Source organism: Sciurus carolinensis, unplaced genomic scaffold (genome assembly GCF_902686445.1).
Source record: "Sciurus carolinensis unplaced genomic scaffold, mSciCar1.2, whole genome shotgun sequence".
NCBI classification, from domain to species: Eukaryota; Metazoa; Chordata; class Mammalia; order Rodentia; family Sciuridae; genus Sciurus; species Sciurus carolinensis.
In genome coordinates this window covers 775856-794208 of record NW_025920170.1, presented here as the reverse complement: position 1 = coordinate 794208, position 18353 = coordinate 775856, and the positions used below count along the sequence as shown (strand labels likewise).

Sequence of the window (18353 nt, the reverse complement as noted above, 5' to 3'; positions counted from 1 at the left end):
TTTGATTAACTACAGAAAATCCAATCATAAGCAATGTTACAGTAGTATTACCTAACTCAACTGTGATGTGAGTTGCAATTTTATAATTTTCAAAATATGTAAACTCAATTGTTGATTTGCATAATAACAGATTTTTTTGGTTGTAGTGGAATATAAGGAACATAAAAGATTATTTCAGGAGCTTTTTAGTAAGGATTCCTACAATAAAATAGGGTTTATTTCCATTTTAGTCAGAAAAACAGTTCTAAGCAGTTCTACAAAAGTGTTCTTGTAATCCAGAAAATTTGCCATTTCTTCAAAGTTTCTGTTTGTTACTCTGTAATTCTGGAATTTTATTTTATTTCTTAGTAAAATTGCCTCTGAATCTATTTTTTTGTCTTTGCTTCCTCCACTTTGGCTATCTTCTAGAACTGAAGTTATCTTCCATATTTGGTTATATAATTTAACTCTCATTTCTAAAATGTTCAAATACTTGTTTTTTTAAATTATTATTTAATACATATTTATTGTCATTTGCTCTTTATTCACATTGCTTCATTCCATAGATTAGAATGTGCACATGGAGAACTCTGGCAATTTATTATTTATATTAACATGATCATTAATTTTATTAAATATATCTTATATGTAATAGATTTAAAGAAATGCCCTTTATTGGTAAATTAGATGAAACCTAACCTATTTTTGAAAATTCTCAATTGTCATTTGGTTGCTAACATAATGTTGAACTGATTTCACTTTAGAATACTCAGAAGGTTTGGTTTACATTTCTTGAGCTACTAATTGAGCTATAGTGACACAAACACAGAGTTAGAAGCACAGAGATAAAACATGAATGCTCCTTTTAAAATGTTGTATACACAAAATAATTGAAAGGAAATTGTATTTAGTCAAGCTAATGTGATACTTGAATGTCTTGTGGAGAAAGTTTTCAATTAGAAAGTTTCACATTTTCAATTGATATGGAACATATGACAAGGAAGCACCCTAAATATTTTTAAAGGTTTTAAAAGGATTTCTATTTACCTTGTATGATTTTATTTTGAGGCAAATCCTATTTCTTTAGCATCTAATCTTCCTTGCCACTCTCTAAGAGCTCTTCTAAGTCTTGAGTATTTACAATTTCTCCCATCCATGGAGGGAAGATAAACTGAAATGAAACATTGGAAGTAGGCTGATCCCACAAGAAGGCAAGCATCGCTTTTGATCAAGTAACAATTTATTAGCATTCTTCCTTGAAAGTACTTTTCAAAACTGATGCAATAAACAAGCAAAGATTCTGAGGATGGTTAATGTTATTGTACCTTTAAAAAAAGTAGAAAAGAAGATTGATAGTTTGAGTCTTCAAAAGAACCAATGAAAAATGAAATAAAATCTGATTCTCATTATTCTGTCTCATTCATAAGACTTCAACTCCTTTTTTAATAATCTGTTTGTAATCAATATGAGCTCTTCTCAGTAAGGGGCAACTGTCTTTGCTGGACCACAGATATCTCAAAGCACTGTATTCTAAAGATCTGATAATTTAAGTGGTAGAACCTTAGATAAGTACACATTTTTGGTTCATTTTAAGCCAATTAAATTCAACAAATGTCTCTATCATCACAATATATTCAGACAATGTCAGAAGTGCTAGGGATAACCAGATAAATATGTAACATTATTGACTTTCATGGTGATAGAATGAAGATAGTGATATGAGTAAATAATTTTGATATGAAGTAGTAAGTGCAGTTTTGCAAATATTCCCAAAATAGAACTGACTTAAATCAGCAAGTCAACAAGTTGATTGTAGGTATGTATACATTCAAAAAAAGGAACTTTATAAGGATCACAAAAGAGGAGTTGAATATTTCCAGATGGGAGCAGAATGATATTGAGAGGTTGTGATGAAAAAAGAGGTTGATCAGATGGCAGAGTAGCATCTGCCAAAGTAGAACACCAGACAGTTAAGGGAACTGAAGAGTTTTAGTTTGATTGAAATGCACAGTATATTTCTATAACAAAGAAAAATAGGCAAAAGAGAAATTAGGGAGATACTGCATGGTCCTTTAATAAACTCAGAATTTATTATTAAGCAGTAGGAACTACAGAGAAGATTGAACAAATAATGTCAACTAAGGTGGGAGTAACACGATGATGTTTACTTTTTAGAATAATCTCAGTGGCTATAATGCTGAAGATGGGTTACAGAATGTAAGAACCATGGATGAGGGGCTCAGAGTAGAGTTTACTATATTTTAGCAGAAAGATGATACAAATTTGTATTTTCATTACCAGTTAGCAGGTGCTGTTATTTACAGTCACCAAAGTTGAAAAACCAGTAGAACTTAATGACCCATGATACATGGTAGGAGGAGGAAGGGAGAACTAGGTGTGTGGAATTTGTGGTTTGAGACTCAATAAATTCTAGCATAGTTAATTCAAAATATGATTCTATAAAGATGAGCAAATTGAGAAGTAAGATTTGATGTATGTTTGATTTGGGACCTGGAATCTATATATTAAAAAACATTTGATAATCAACACTTAGGATTTACCATGCCTCCTTAGATGAAATGTTTGAAGGATTTATTCAACCTGACATCATTAGTCTATTAGCCTCCAGATTCCTTAATGTAAAATGTTACATTTTAAGTAAGCAAATTACTTTTCTGTTGAATTATTAGTGCTGTCTAAAGAGGATATTTAAATGATTATGTCAAGCAAGATTTTATTGTCTATTTTTAATATTTAATATTTCCTTTTAATATATATGGAAAATAATTTAATAATAATAAATTGCATTCATTCTCCATAATTTGTGAGCCATTTTTAGCTAAATTATCTAAGGTTGGGAATAAAATTAAAAGTTAACTTTTAGAAAGCCAATGTAAGGGTAAAAAGTGAGAAATTTGTTTCCATTAAAGACATAAGTATTAGTATCTAAAGTTTGATATTGGTACAGTTTTCTCACCTTCTTTCCAAGAAGAAATTATGATAATGTCTATGAATGTAGAAAGTGCTGATTGCACTAGACTAAATTTTGACGTTGAAAGGCTTATATAAAAATGCACTGCTGAATGCTGCTATTTTAAAAAGCAGAACTACAGGAATCAGTTGCTAATATTTGACATGGCTATGCTTCCATTGACCATAATACTAACACCTTATTGAGCTGACAAAGTTAAAGAAAGGTTGAATTCCCTTCACTGTCACTTCATTCAGCTGGAGACAATTGTTTCATTAAAATTATTATTGATGAGTTTTCTTTATGTGAGTCCTTGAATTGTATTCTCATCTGAAATAGAGTAAACCTCTGCTCCCTAACCCACTTCAAGAAATAACCCACTTCAAGAAAAATAGCCTTCCTATTACTATGTAAATAGAAAGAAAAATCTCTTTTCTTAATAACTTCTTTAAAGAAACAGACTACATCATTAGTTTGTCAAAAGACTGAAAAATGTTTTATTCTCTGTATGATACATTGTTTTAAGTAACCCATGCTATAACAATAAACAAGTAGAAAAATAAACATTTGACTTGATAAAAACATTTAATATCTATGAATCATATATTTTATAAACATTAAACTTTAGTAAGTGAAAATAGGACTATGAAAAGCAACAGTGGTATGAGCTGATACTATTGTGGATATGATTACCTAGTTCTTTCAAGATTGAGAGCTGGTAAGTGCCCTCTTTTTATATAGAACCGAGGCATGTGAGGCACTGGATCCATTCACAGTCGAGATCTTCCTGAAGTAAAGCTTAATTCTACAGGCATCTGGAGGTGCCTTTATTATCCCAGTTACAAGCAAAAAAGTCAAAATTGTAAGCTATTCCCTATTGTTGAGCAATGTCTCCATACCTGTAAGGCTGTGTTTTCAAGAAAATGTAAAAGTGAGTAACCAGCAAATAAAATGAACAATATGTTTCTTTATCATAGAAAAGGCACCAATATATAGTAAATTTTAAATACCCCTATAACCCTCCCATTTTCTTTCTACTCTATGCCTCTAGAAAATAGAAAATGAGCTTCATTGTTTTCCTTTAATACTTTACCTAGCATCAAAACATTGCAACTCAAAGAGGGGTGGCTTTTATTTCTCAAAAAATTATTATTTCTTCTTAATAAGTTAAAAAATATATATATATGAATATATATATATATATATATATTTTTGAAAAATATCTATATTCCTGGGAGAAATTAAATAGCAAGTAGAAGTTGTAGACACTATTCTCCATCTCTGGGAAAGGACACAAATTAGACTTTTTCCTTTGACCCATAAATATATAAACATATATTTAAAACATGTTCTTAGTTTTATAACTGAAGTAACTCAACTTACATTCGTATCCATATGTGCTGATTATTTTTCCCTTTCTTCTCCAAAACATCAGGTCTGAAGATTTCCTAGATATCAGCAAGAAAGATAGACTGGTATAGAATAAGTGAATTTCCTTAGATTTCTCTTCCCCATAATCACCCACACAATTTTCCAAGCCGTCCTGTCTTCTCCTTAACAAAAGCACATGTGATCAAGCAAAAAGGATACAGAAATCCTACATTGAGAAAATAAGTCCATTAGAGTTCCAAAGACAGCAGTATTAGTTTTCTAGCTTCTATGAGAATTTTCAAATGGAAAAAAAAGACAAAAAACAAAACAAAGCAAAAAAGTCAAAATTGTAAGCTATTCCCTATTGTTGAGCAATGTCTCCATGCCTGTAAGGCTGTGTTTTCAAGAAAATGTAAATGTGAGTAACCAGCAAATAAAATGAACAATATGTTTCTTTATCATAGAAAAGGCACCAATATATAGTAAATTTTAAATACCCCTATAACCCTCCCATTTTCTTTCTACTCTATGCCTCTAGAGAAGTACATACTTAGGTATTAATTTTTTCTTTTTACTTGAATAAAATTCTTTTTTTTTTCCCCAGAACATTGTGGCAGAAGTGTGCACTGGAGGAAAACAGCTGGAACCATGGAACAAGGACACAGAGAGAAAGAGACACATTGCAGACAAGGGTCACAATATAAATACAAAAGGCACACTCCCAGAGATCCACCTCTTCTGGCCAAACATTTTCTGCCTTGATTTACCACCCAATTAATCCCTCTCAAGAGATTAATGCACTGATTATGTCAGAGAATTTACAACCCAATCATTTCAACTTTACACATTCTTGATTTTCTTACATGAGTTTTTTGAGACATCTCAGGTCAGGAAGTGCTAGAAGACATCACATTGTGTCAGCACTGGGTGGTTGGCCATATGGTTCATCCCCCAGATCAGGTCTTTTCTGCATTGGAAAAGTCCTCTTCCAAGCAGTCAGTGTCCCACTTCTCTGGAAGGTGTGGCACAGAGATGACAGGAAATTTCTCAGTCAGGCAAGCATACAACCAAAGTGCTTGTAGTGTTGGTGCACCAGCATCTGTGTATGCATGGGCACGAGCTTGTATGCATGGTACACAGGAGGGGGTAAGGCTTTTCCTGCCACTTCGCCCACCATGCATACCTTATCCATATTCATCATGAAGGCCTCCCTACCTGACCTGAGAAGTGAGGAGGAGGTTGAAGTTGTCACTCACTGTGGCCAAGCTCTTGGCTCCTGAATGGTAGTGTCACAGAGATGCAGCTCTACCTTTGGTTCAGTAGCAAGTCCCAGCACATGGACAAGCAGTAGTGGTCAGCCACGCTGCAGACTACGGATGATGAGCCTTGGTTAGAGTAGGTTTCAATGCCCAGTGTGCCAGGCTCGTAGGCCACCATGGAGCTGTCCTCCCACTCATCGTCCCAATCATGTTTGCTGCCTTGGCTGGCTTGGTAACCACTGCAGAACTGCTGAGGTGAAGGCTGCAGGATGCCCCTGTCTTACAGAAAGTCAGTGCAGGGCAGTTGGAAGGTGCTTGGCGGTGTTACCTGCTACAGCTGCAATATCAGCATTAAGGCTTTGCTCAGCAACTTCAAGTAGGTGGGCTGTGCAGTGGGCAGGGACTGGAAGCCACCAGGCGGCACATTAGCATAGTAAGCTGGGGTGCCTGGGATGCCATCTCCTGCTGGGCGAGCTTGGGTGCTTGGATCACGTGCTAACAAGAGGCCTGGAAGAGGCCATGGCAGCGGCTGTTGACCCCTTGAGCCAGCCCTTGATATCCTGCTTGCTGCACAGGCTCTGTACCTCCTGCTCCAGCAGCAATATCTCCCCGAGTTCTCTGACCTCAAGTGATATAGCGCTAGGGAGCGCAGCAGCGTGACCCTGACGCCCGGACAGGAGTTCCCCATACAGGCGCCTGGAGCCCAGCCTGCCCAAGGGATTCTCCTTGTTACCTTCGCCCTGGCACCGGGACTAGAGCCCTGAAGGTCGCACGCAGCTCCCCTCCCCTGCCCGCTGGTCGCGCCCTCCGTGCCGCTCTGCTGGCCACCCTGACTGTTGCGCCGGGCCGCCACCAGCATAGGACCTTTATTTATCATTCTTAAAGTACTCTATTTTGTTGACTAAAACTTTCAGAAGAATTTTAAAAGTAGACAATGTTTTTTTCAAATTCATCTGGAATACCTCAGGATTGTTTTTATCATGAAAAATGTAGATTAACTTGTATTTATATAAATAATGTAAAGAAATCTCAGGTGTACTTTATAAGCCCTTAAATAAGAGCATACACAGGTGCTGGGGGTGTAACTCAGTGGTAGAGTGCCTATCTAGCACGAGTGAGACACTGGGTTGGATCCTTGGAACCACATAGAAAACAAACATAGAAAGGTTAAATTCTTAAAAATAAAACAAAACAAAAAGAACATTACACAGAATTATGGCATAGAGTCACAACTAGGATACTGACTTCAACACCATATACTGATCTTAGTTTCCTCAATTTTACCAACACACATTTGTGCACATCTATGTAAATGTGTATGTATATTTAGCTCTTTATGTTTCCCATGTGTCTGTTTTGCCTACTACCATAGATAAAATTCTGAAAAGTTTCACCACCACAGATCCCTCTTTTGCTATCATTTTATAACCTCAAACACCTCTCTCCCAGTTCCCTCCCAACTTGAACTTCTACTATCAATAATCTGTTGTCCATTTCCAAAATGTTTCCATCTCAAAATGTCACATAATTGGAATTATATAGTGTATAATCTTTTGAGTTTGACTTTATGAAACAACATAATTCTACTGATGAATCTGTGTGTATTGACGTGTGGTTTTTTTTATTATTATGAGTATCCATAATATAAAGTTTCACAATTTGCCTTATTTACCTTTCAAATATGCCTGGTTTATTTCTACTTTTTGCTATTACAAAGAAAACTGTTATGAATATTTATATGTAGTATTGGCATTTCAATGACTAAACCAAACCTGTAGATTGCTTTGGGTAATATGGCCATTTTAATAATATTAATTCTACCAATCCATGAATATTTGAGGTCTTTCCAACTTCAAATGTTTTATTTGATTCATTTTGTCAGTGTTTTTGAAATTTCCTTGTAAAGGTTTTTCTCATCCTGAGTTAAGTTTATTCATGGTCATGAAAGATACTGGCTTGTAGCCTTATTTTGGGTTGTGACCTTGTCAGCTTTTGGTCCCATGTAATTCTATCTTCATAAATTGAATTGGAAAGTGTGCTTTCCCTTGTGATTTTATGCAATAATGTGAGGATCATTGGTGTTTTTGTCAAAAGTCTGTGTAAATTCAGTAGTGAATCTAACTGAACTTGGTTTTTCTTGCTCAGTCTTTCAACTGCTATTTCAATATTAAAACAAGTTAATGATCTATCATATTTTCCATGTCCTCTTATTACAATTTCAGTGGTTTTATGTGTCCAATGTTTGCCCATTGTTTTTCTATATTTTCCAGTTTATTGTCATATAGTCTTTAAAACATTCCTTAGTGATCTTTTAATTCTAATTCATGTTTAATTTGTTTCTTCTGCTCCATCTTTAGTTTTATTTATTTGTCTTCAACTTTGCTTTTGGTTAGTTAGCTAAAGGTCTTTCAATTTTGATCATCCTTTCAAAGAACCAACTTTTAGCTTCATTAATTACTATTTTTCAGTCACCATTTAATTTATGTCTATTCTGAACCTTTCTATTTATTCCCATTTTTCGGGGGTTTGACTTGTTCTTCTTTTAGTGAAAAATTTAGTTCTGTCATGAGGTTATCTATGAGAAAATATTTTTTTAATTTAATCATTCTTTCTGTAAAATTTTCTCTTAGTCTATTTTGCTATGTCTCACAGTTTTAAGTGTGTTTTGTTTCCATTTCATTTAATTCAAGAAAATTTTAGCTTTCCTCTGAGGTGTTTTTCAAGGACCCTTATTCATTCAACAGTATATTGCTAAATTTCCATGCGTTTGTATAATTTCTGCCATATGTTTGCTGGTGATTTATAGTTTAATATCATTTGAATCTGATGATGCAATAAATAATTTCAAATTATAAAAGTTTGTTAAAAATTACTTATGTCCTGTATGTGATAGATTTTGGAAAAAGATCCACATGTTGATGAAAATAAAGGGTATTCTGTTTATGATAGATGGAATATTCTGTGGACCTTTGATAAATCCTTTTAATCAGTAATATAACTATTGTTTCTTCTTTGATTTTTTTGGCCAGGATGATCTATCTATTGGTAACAGAATGTTATTAAAATCCTTCATCATTCTTTATATCAGGGCCTATATCAAACTTTATGTATGATAATATTAGTTTTATAAAATTGGGTGCTACAATTTTCAGTGTTTTTACATTTATAATTGCTATATTTTCTTGATGTATTTTTCACTTGCTCAGTATTAAATGAAATACTTTGTTTAACGAATCTTGCCTTAAAATTCTATTTTCTTGGATATAATTATTGAAAGCACCCAGAAACCACTCTGAATATGGGAACACATGCAAGAGATGTTAGTAAGCAAACAGGCAGAGTGTGTGCCCAAAGGGTAAGTGAGAGAGGGAGAGAGAGAAAGGGAGAGAATGCAAGACAGTGAGAGCGAGAGAAAGTGAGGAAGACAGAAAGAAAAAGTGAGTGAGCAAGAGTGAGAGTGAGGAGGAGAGAGAAAGAATGAGGAAGAGAGAGACAGAGAGAGAAAAAGAGAGAGAGAACAGTGGTGAAGCTATTCCTGGGTATGGAATTTCTTGGGCTAATATCAACGGACCAGTGACTGGGGAGTTTGCAGGTTAACAATCTGAACCAATGACTGCCAAGAACGTTCATAGACAGACGAGCAGATCAATCACTGGCTAGGGTGTTCCCAGACTGATGATCTGGGTTGTAAAATAGTGTTGGCGGGCAGAATACTGGTGTCAGCAAAATAGCAGATCTGATGTCAATAATTATTGTTATCCTTGTTTGTGTTTGAATTCCATTTGCTTATAATACTTTTTTCCAGCCTTTCACTTTGAGTCTGAGTCTGTCTTTGCATTTTAGGTGAGTTTCTTATACACAGCATATTGTTGAATCTTTTTTTATTTTTAATGTATTCAGTCAGCCTGTTCTTTATTCAGAGAATTAAGAGTATTTATTTCAGAATGATTATTAAAAGGTATGTGTTTCTTTCTGCCATTTCAGTAATTTTCTTCTGGTTGTTTTGAATATTCTATGTTCACTTCTTCATCTTTTACTCTCCTTAGAAGTTTGATGGTCTACAACAATAATAATGTTTGATTCTTTCCTACATCTATTTAGCCTGTCTACCCCTTCATTGTGATTTATTATTTCACATGTTCTCATGATTGCAATTGTCTTTATTTCTCTTCTGGGTGTAGATAGAGTTCTTTTAAATATAATCTATAATGCTGGTTTAGTAGTTATGAATTCCCTCTGTTTATGCTTAACAGGTATTTATTTATTCTTAAATTCTGAATGATAACCTTGCTCTTACATTAATCTAGGTGGACAGTTATTTTCTTTTAGGACTTTAATTACATTATTTCATTCCCTTCTGGCCTTTAGAGATCCAGCGGTAAAATCTGTTGTTTGTCAAATGGGTTTTCATTTATTGTGGCATGGCACATCTTCTTTTGCAACTTTTAAAGTTCTTTCTTCTTCTGCATTTTTGGACATTTATTTATGACATATCATAAAGATATTCATCTCTGACTATGTTTGTGTGGGTTTTAAGTGCCCTGAAACATGAATGTCCATTTTTTCCCTCATATTTGATAAATTTTTTATTCTTCTTTTAATTTATTTGTTTTCTTTGTATTATGAATGTAACTTTTCTTCTGGTGTGCAAATTATATGAATGTCTGATATTTTAATGGTGTTCTAGAGGCTTCTTTTTTCTCTATTTCAGTCTGAATATTTTTGAAAAATCATATTTTGAGTTCAGATAGGCTCTTTTCCTTTTGATCCACTCTGTTGTTTCTGTATTCAACTGAATTTTTAATCTCACTTATTGAGATTTTTAATTTCCAAAATTTGTGTTTGTTTCTTTTCCCCAATTTATACATGTTTATTTTATTGCTCATTTATTCTGTATTGTTTTACTTAGTTCACTGAACTGCTTATTTGTATTATCTCAGATTTCATTGAGTAGTTTTTTATTCAACCTTTGAATTCTTTGTCTAGCATTTCAACCTCCTCAGTATTTTTGGAATGTTAGTATGGAGTTATAAAATGTTTTAAAAAAATATTAACACGGGAATTTGTCAGAACAGCTGGGAGAAGCTACGGAGCCTTGGTTCCCACTCTTGGAAACACAGGACAAGGCCATGGATGAGGCTTCATTGAGGAGGCTGTAGGTCACCTGTGTCCTCTAGAGCCCTCTATTTTCCATTCTTCCCCAGTTCCCCAAACAAAGAAAACTCTTGTGAGAAGTTGGCCATGGTGGGAAGGACTGTTCCCTTGGTGTCACTGGTGTTGAGAGCCCAAGATACTCCTCCAAAAGTGGAAGAAGACAAACAACCTGCTTCACAAGCTACTCCTCACTGGGGACTCTGGATTTGGGATACCTTCATCCTTTATTGGATGATACATGCAATACTACCTTTATTTCCACCACAGAATAGACTTTAAGATCAAATCAGTTGAGTTACAAGGAAAGAATATCAAAATACAGATATGGGATATAGCAGGCCAGGAACAATTTTACACCATCACAATATCCTACTACAGAGGAGCAATGGGTATCATGCTAGGACATGACACCATCAATTGTAAATGCTTTGAAAAAATCAGCAAATGCTTAGAAACAGAGACGAACATACCAATGAAGATATGGAAAGTTACTAGGAAACAAGTGTGATATGGATAGTAAAAGAGTTGTACCTAAAGGCAAAGGAGAATAGATCATAAGGGAGCATGGCATTAGAGTTTTTTGAGACTAGCGCAAAAGTCTAAACATGGAAAGACATTCCTCTATTAGTTGAAGGTATCCTTCAAAAGATCCTGGTAAACTGGAAATGTAGATATCAGCAGTGGAGGAGGTGGGACAGGCTGGAAGAGCAAAGGTTGCTGAGTATTCTCCTGTTCTGCACTTGCTATCCAACACCTGTTTCTCTTCTTGCTGCAAAATAAACCACCATGTCCATTTAAACAGATTTTATTCTCATCATAACTCTACAATTCACCTATTTTATTTGTCTTTCATCTGTGACTGTTTGCTGATTTCTTTGTAATTTTCTTCAAATAAAAGTATAGAAAAGTCAAGTATATAACCTCATTTTTTATTGTACTTGTTCAGCTCACCACCACGTTTCAGTTGTATTATAGTCCAGTTCTTAACTACATTAAAACTTACAGCAATCATATCAACTATTCTACAAATTGTGTAAAAGTTAGACTTAACACTTTTATTTTGTACAAGAGAGGAATTTTCTGTCATACAAAACATGCTTGAGTTCCTATAATCTATAGGCACATGATAGCAAAAGAAAAACAAAAGCTGGGAAAACACTCATTTTCACCTTACATTTGTAAATGGGGTTAATTTAATCCTGTATCTTATGTGGAAAGGAACTTCTTTGGTTTTACCTTTTTTGTTTTGGTGGAAGAATGTGCTGTAGACATAATGTAAACCATTACAATGTTTGTGGTTTACTTAGGTATAATTCAAAGTGTTGTTAATTGAGGAAAAAGGGTATTGCAGAAATGACAACTTCGGTTTGCTGAATCTCATTTTGAGTGGTCTTGTTATTTCAAATTTTTCCCACCTCTGGATCTCCTTGGCCTCTTATTTCACTGTGTCTCATTTTCCTGTATGATGCTTTATTGACTTTTCCTCCCCAACCACCTCATGGTATGAGTTATTTTAAAATGAAAGGGGGAAACTAGTAAGTTTTGTCAAGTTTAACATAAAGCACTGATGTAACTTGCTAACTAAACTGAAAGATAAATTCTGCCTAATATCAAATATCACTTATCTGCTTTCTTCCTTTCATATATATTGTTCCTTAAAACCTCTGTCCCAGATTCTTTCATTGACTGTTTTACTTCTATGTACCTCTGATTCCCTTTGTTCTTTTCCTGTCTGTCCATTGAGTTTATGAAATGGAAGATTTTACTGCATGCTGTAGTGTTTGGATGCTGTTGTGGTTTGTCTTTCTAATTACATGTATATCCTATTCAACTACTTAGAATAACTCTCAATTTATATTTGAGCAGTCTCCATTTTGGCAACTACGCTGGCATTTGGCACCCCAGTAAAGATTCTTTTAAAAAAGTGGGAAACGGAACTGGGATCATCGTAGAGGAGACGGCTCAGCACAGCACTTGGACTCGGAGCAACCACTGGGGCTCGGGCGGCTGCATGAGGAGGAGCTGCGTGGCGAGCTGTTTGGACTCAGAGCGATCACTTCTGAACACTGGGGGTTGCCCAGCGGAAGAGAAGAAGTGCGGCTGGTCTCTTGGTCTAGGAGTGAACTGCATCAGAGCTACAGGCGGTTGCCAGAGGAGGAGCTGCATGGCAAGCTGTTTGGACTCAGAACAAACGCTTCTGAACACCAGGGGGTTGCCTGGAGGAAGAGGAGAAGTGCAGCGGATCACTTGGTCTAGGAGTGACTGCATCAGAGCCACAGGCAGTTGCCAGAGGAGGCAAGTGGTGAGTTGTTTGGACTCAAAGCGACCGCTCCTGAACACTGGTGGCCTGCCTGGAGGAGGAGTGCAGTGGGTCGCTTGGTCTCTGAGTGACCACTCCTGAACACCCAGGGGGGTACCCCAAGGAGGAGGAGGAACAGGGCGGTCACTTGGACTCGGAGTGACTGCCTAGGGCTACGGGCAGTTGGCGGGAGGAGGAGACACAAAGTGAGTTGCTTGGACTCCTAATGACTGCGTCGGAAACCAGGTGGCTGTCCGGAGGAAGAGGTGTGTGGCGGGTCTCTGGGTCTCGGAGCTATTGTATGGGGCTCCAGGTGGTGGCTCAGAGGAGGGGGTGCATAGCCAGGCGATTAGGTGCAGAGCAGGGTCCCAGGACTGGCTTCTTGGTGGAAGAGCCGCACAGAGACACGCCTAGGGGCGGAGTGAAGTTTCCAGGACTGTGGGCAGATTCTCTGAGGAGAGGCAGCCTAAGGAGACTTGTCTGTGAAGGGTAAGGCTCCCAGGCCCAGGAGGTAGGCTGGGCCCCTGAAAACCTTGCAGAGGAAGACAGCCCAGCCCAGGTGGTAGTTGTAGATTGAGGGGATCTCTAGGAGGGGAACTGACCAGCTAGACTTTCTCACCAGGTGAGTCTTCCCTGCCGGGTGAGGTTTTCCCACAAGGACGGTAAAACCAGAGACACAGGCACAAACAGGCCTTGCCTCAGCCCGCAGCCTAGTTCCCCTTTGAATGACCATTGGTCAACAAGTGGAGGCACCTCTGCCCACTAACAGGGAATATACACCACCTGAGGGTCACCAACCCTAGAGAGGCAGCTTCCTTTTGGAAGACGGCATTATCAACTTCCTCCAAGACTGCAGGCTACTGAAGGATAAGAGGGGATACACTAGCAACCTTCAGGGACATTATAAGTCAATAGAGGAAATCTGCAATATCTTAATGACCCACTGATTCATGAACAATATGAGAGAACAAGGGAAGAAAATGCCCCAAACAAATCTAGATGTTACATCAATAAAATCCAACGACAGCATGGCAGAAGAAATGACAGAAAGGGAGTACAGAATGTACATAATTAAAATGATTAGGGAAGCAAAGGATGAGATGAAAGAGCAAATGCAGGCATTGAATGATGAGATGAAAGAGCAAATGCAGGCATTGAATGATAGCACCAATTGACAGTTAAAAGAGCAAATACAGGAAGCAAAAGATCATTTCAATAAAGAGTTAGATATATTGAAAAAAAACCAAACAGAAATCCTTGAAATGAAGGAAACAATAAACCAAATTAAGAACTCCATAGAAAGCATAACCAATAGGATAGAACACCTGGACGACAGAACCTCAGATATTGAAGACAAAATATTTAACCTTGAAAACAAAGTTGAACAAACAGAGAAGATGGTAAGAAATCATGAACAGAATCTCCAAGAACTATGGGATATCATGAAAAGGCCAAATTTGAGAATTATTGGGATTGATGAAGGCTTAGAGAAACAAACCAAAGGAATGAACAATCTATTCAATGAAATAGTATCAGAAAATTTCCCAAATCTGAAGAATGAAATGGAAAATCAAGTTCAAGAGGCTTATAGGACTCCAAATACACAAAATTACAACAGACCCACAACAAGGCACATTATAATGAAAATACCTAACATACAAAATAAAGACAGAATTCTAAAGGCTGTGAGAGAAAAGAACCAAATTATATTCAGGGGGAAACCAATACGGATATCAGCAGATTTTTCAATCCAGACCCTAAAAGTGAGAAGGGCCTGGAACAACATTTTTCAAGCTCTGAAGAAAATGGATGCCAACCAAGAATCTTATACCCAGCAAAACTTACCTTCAAATTTGACGATGAAATAAAATCATTCAATGATAAACAAAAGCTAAAAGAATTCACAAAAAGAAAGCCAGCATTACAGAACATTCTCAGCAAAATATTCCATGAGGAAGAGATAAAAAACAAAGAAGCAAATCAGCAAAGGGAGGAATTATCCTAAAGGAACTGTCAAATAAAGGAGGAACCAAGGTATGTCAACAAAATAATAAATAAATAAATAAAATTTTTAAAATGAACCAAATGACCGGGAATACAAATCATATCTCAATAATAACCCTGAATGTTAATGGCATGAATTCATCAATCAAAAGACATAGACTGGCAGATTGGATTGAAAAGAAAGATCCAACAATATGTTGCCTGCAAGAGAATCACCTCATAGAAAGAGATACCCATAGACTAAAGCTGAAAGGATGGGGAAAAACATACCATGCACATGGACTCAGCAAAAAAGCTGGAGTATCCATCGTCATTTCAGATCATGTGGACTTCAAGTCAAAGTTAGTCAGAAGGGATAGAGAAGGACATTTCATACTGCTTAAGGGAAGCACAAATCAGCAAGATATAACAATCATAAACATCTATGCCCCAAACAGTGGCTCATCCATGTATGTTAAACAAATCCTTCTCAATTTCAGAAACCAAATAGACCATAACACAATAATACTAGGTGATTTTAACGTGCCTCTCTCACCACTGGACAGATCTTCCAAACAAAAATTGAACAAAGAAATCATAGATCTCAATAACACAATCAATAATTTAGACTTAACAGACATTTATAGAATATACCATCCAACCAAGAGCGAATACACTTTCTTCTCAGCAGCACATGAATCCTTCTCTAAAATAGACCATATTTTATGCCACAAAGCTAATGTTAGCAAATCCAAGAAGATAGAGACACTACCTTGTATTCTATCAGATCATAATGGATCGAAGTTAGAAATAAATGAAAGAGTGAAAAACAGAAACTACTCCAACACCTGGAGATTAAACAATATGCTATTATATGATGAATGGATAACAGAAGATATTAGGAAGGAAATTAAAAAATTCTTAGAGGTAAATGAGAACAAAGAAACATCATATCAAAATCTCTGGGACACTATGAAAGCAGTACTTAGAGGAAAATTTATTTCATGGAGCGCATTTAATAAAAGAAGTAAAACTCAACAAGTAAATGACCTAACACTACAGCTCAATGCCCTAGAAAAAGACGAACAGGCCAACACCAAAAGTAGTAGAAGACAGGAAATAGTTAAACTCAGAGCTGAAATTAATGAAATTGAAACAAAAGAAACAATAAAAAAATTGACAAAATAATAGTTGGTTCTTCGAAAAAATAAACAAAATTGATAAACCTTTAGCCACACAAACAAAGAGAAGACGAGAGAAAACCCAAATCACTAAAATTCGGAATGAACAAGGAAATATCAAAACAGACACGACTGAAATACAAAACATAATTAGAAGCTATTTGAAAATCTATACTCCAACAAAATAGAAAATTTCAAGTCATCAACAGGTTTCTAGAGACATATGAATTGCCTAAACTGAAAGAAGAGGACATACACAACTTAAATAGACCAATTTCAAGTAAAGAAATAGAAGAAGTCATCAAAAGCCCACCAACAACGAAAAGTCCAGGACCAGATGGGTTCTCACCCGAGTTCTACAAAACCTTTAAAGAAGAGCTCATTCCAATACTTCTCAAAGTATTCATTAATATAGAAGAGGAGGGAACCCTCCCAAACTCATTCTATGAAGCCAATATTACCCTGATACCTAAACCAGACAGAGACACATCAAGGAAAGAAAATTTTAGGCCAATATCCTTAATGAACATTGACACAAAAATTCTCAATAAAATTTTAGCAAATCGCATACAAAATCATATTAAAAAGATAGTGCACCACGATCAAGTGGATTTCATCCCAGAGATGCAAGGTTGGTTCAACATCAGGAAATCAATAAATGTAATTCACCATATCAATAGACTTAAAGTCAAGAATTATATGATTATTTCAATAGATGCAGAAAAAGCATTTGATAAAATACAGCACCCCTTCATGCTCAAAACACTAGAAAAAATAGGGATAGTGGGAACATTCCTTAACATTGTAAAGGCCATCTATGCTAAACCCATGGCTAATATCATTCTAAATGGTGAAAAATTGAAAGCATTCCCCCTAAAAACTGGAACAAGGCAAGGATGCCCTCTTTCACCACTTCTTTTCAATATCATCCTTGAAACTCTAGCCAGAGCAATTAGACAGACCAAAGAAATTAAAGGGATACGAATAGGAAAAGAAGAACTCAAACTATCCCTATTTGCTGATGATATGATTATATACTTAGAGGAACCAGGAAATTCCACCAGAAAACTTGTAGATCTCATAAGTGAATTCAGTAAAGTAGCGGGATATAAGATTAATGCACACAAATCTAATGCATTTTTATATATAAGTGATGAATCTTCAGAAAGAGAAATTAGGAAAACTACCCCATTTACAATAGCATCGAAAAAAATAAAATACTTGGGAATCAATCTCACAAAAGAGGTGAAAGACCTCTACAATGAGAACTACAGAACACTAAAGAAAGAAATTAAAGAAAACCTTAGAAGATGGAAAGATCTCCCATGTTCTTGTATAGGAAAAATTAATATTGTCAAAATGGCCATACTACCAAAAGTGCTGTACAGATTCAATGCAATTCTAATTAAAATCCCAATGATGTACCTTACAGAAATACAGCAAGCAATTATGAAATTCATCTGGAAGAATAAAAAATCTAGAATAGCTAAAGCAATCCTTGGCAGAAAGAGTGAAGCAGGGGGTATCGCAATACCAAATCTTCAACTCTACCACAAAGCAATAGTAACAAAACCGCATGGTATTGGTACCAAAATAGAAAGGTGGATCAATGGTACAGAATAGAGGACATGGACACAAACCCAAATAAATACAATTTTCTCATACTAGACAAAGGGGCCAAAAATATGCAATGGAGAAAAGATAGCCTCTTCAACAAATGGTGCTGAGAAAACTGGAAAACCATATGCAACAGAATGAAATTAAACCCATATCTCTCACCATGCATGAAACTAAACTCAAAATGGATTAAGAACCTCGGAATCAGACCAGAGACCTTTCATCTTATAGAAGAAAAAGTAGGTCCAGAGCTTCAATATGTCGGCTTAGGATCAGACTTCCTCAACAGGACTCCCATAGCACAAGAAATAAAAGCAAGAATCAATAACTGGGATAGATTCAAACTAAAAAGCTTTCTCTCAGCAAAGGAAACTATCAGTAATGCGAAGAAAGAGCCTACAGAGTGGGAGAAAATCTTTGCCAATCATACTTCCGATACAGCACTAATCTCCAGAATCTATAAAGAACTCAAAAAACTCTACACCAAGAATGCAAATAATCCAATCGACAAATGGGCTAAGGAAATGAATAGACACTTC

At 36.0% G+C, this 18353-nt stretch overlaps 2 pseudogenes; one reads left to right on the top strand and one right to left on the bottom strand.

Annotated features, from left to right (window-relative positions):
* Positions 1 to 5203: 5203 nt before the first annotated feature.
* Positions 5204 to 6268, bottom strand: LOC124974708 (sorting nexin-18-like; annotated as a pseudogene).
* Positions 6269 to 8610: 2342 nt separating this feature from the next.
* On the top strand, positions 8611 to 11455 carry LOC124974707 (ras-related protein Rab-10-like; annotated as a pseudogene).
* The last annotated feature ends 6898 nt before the right edge of the window (positions 11456 to 18353 follow it).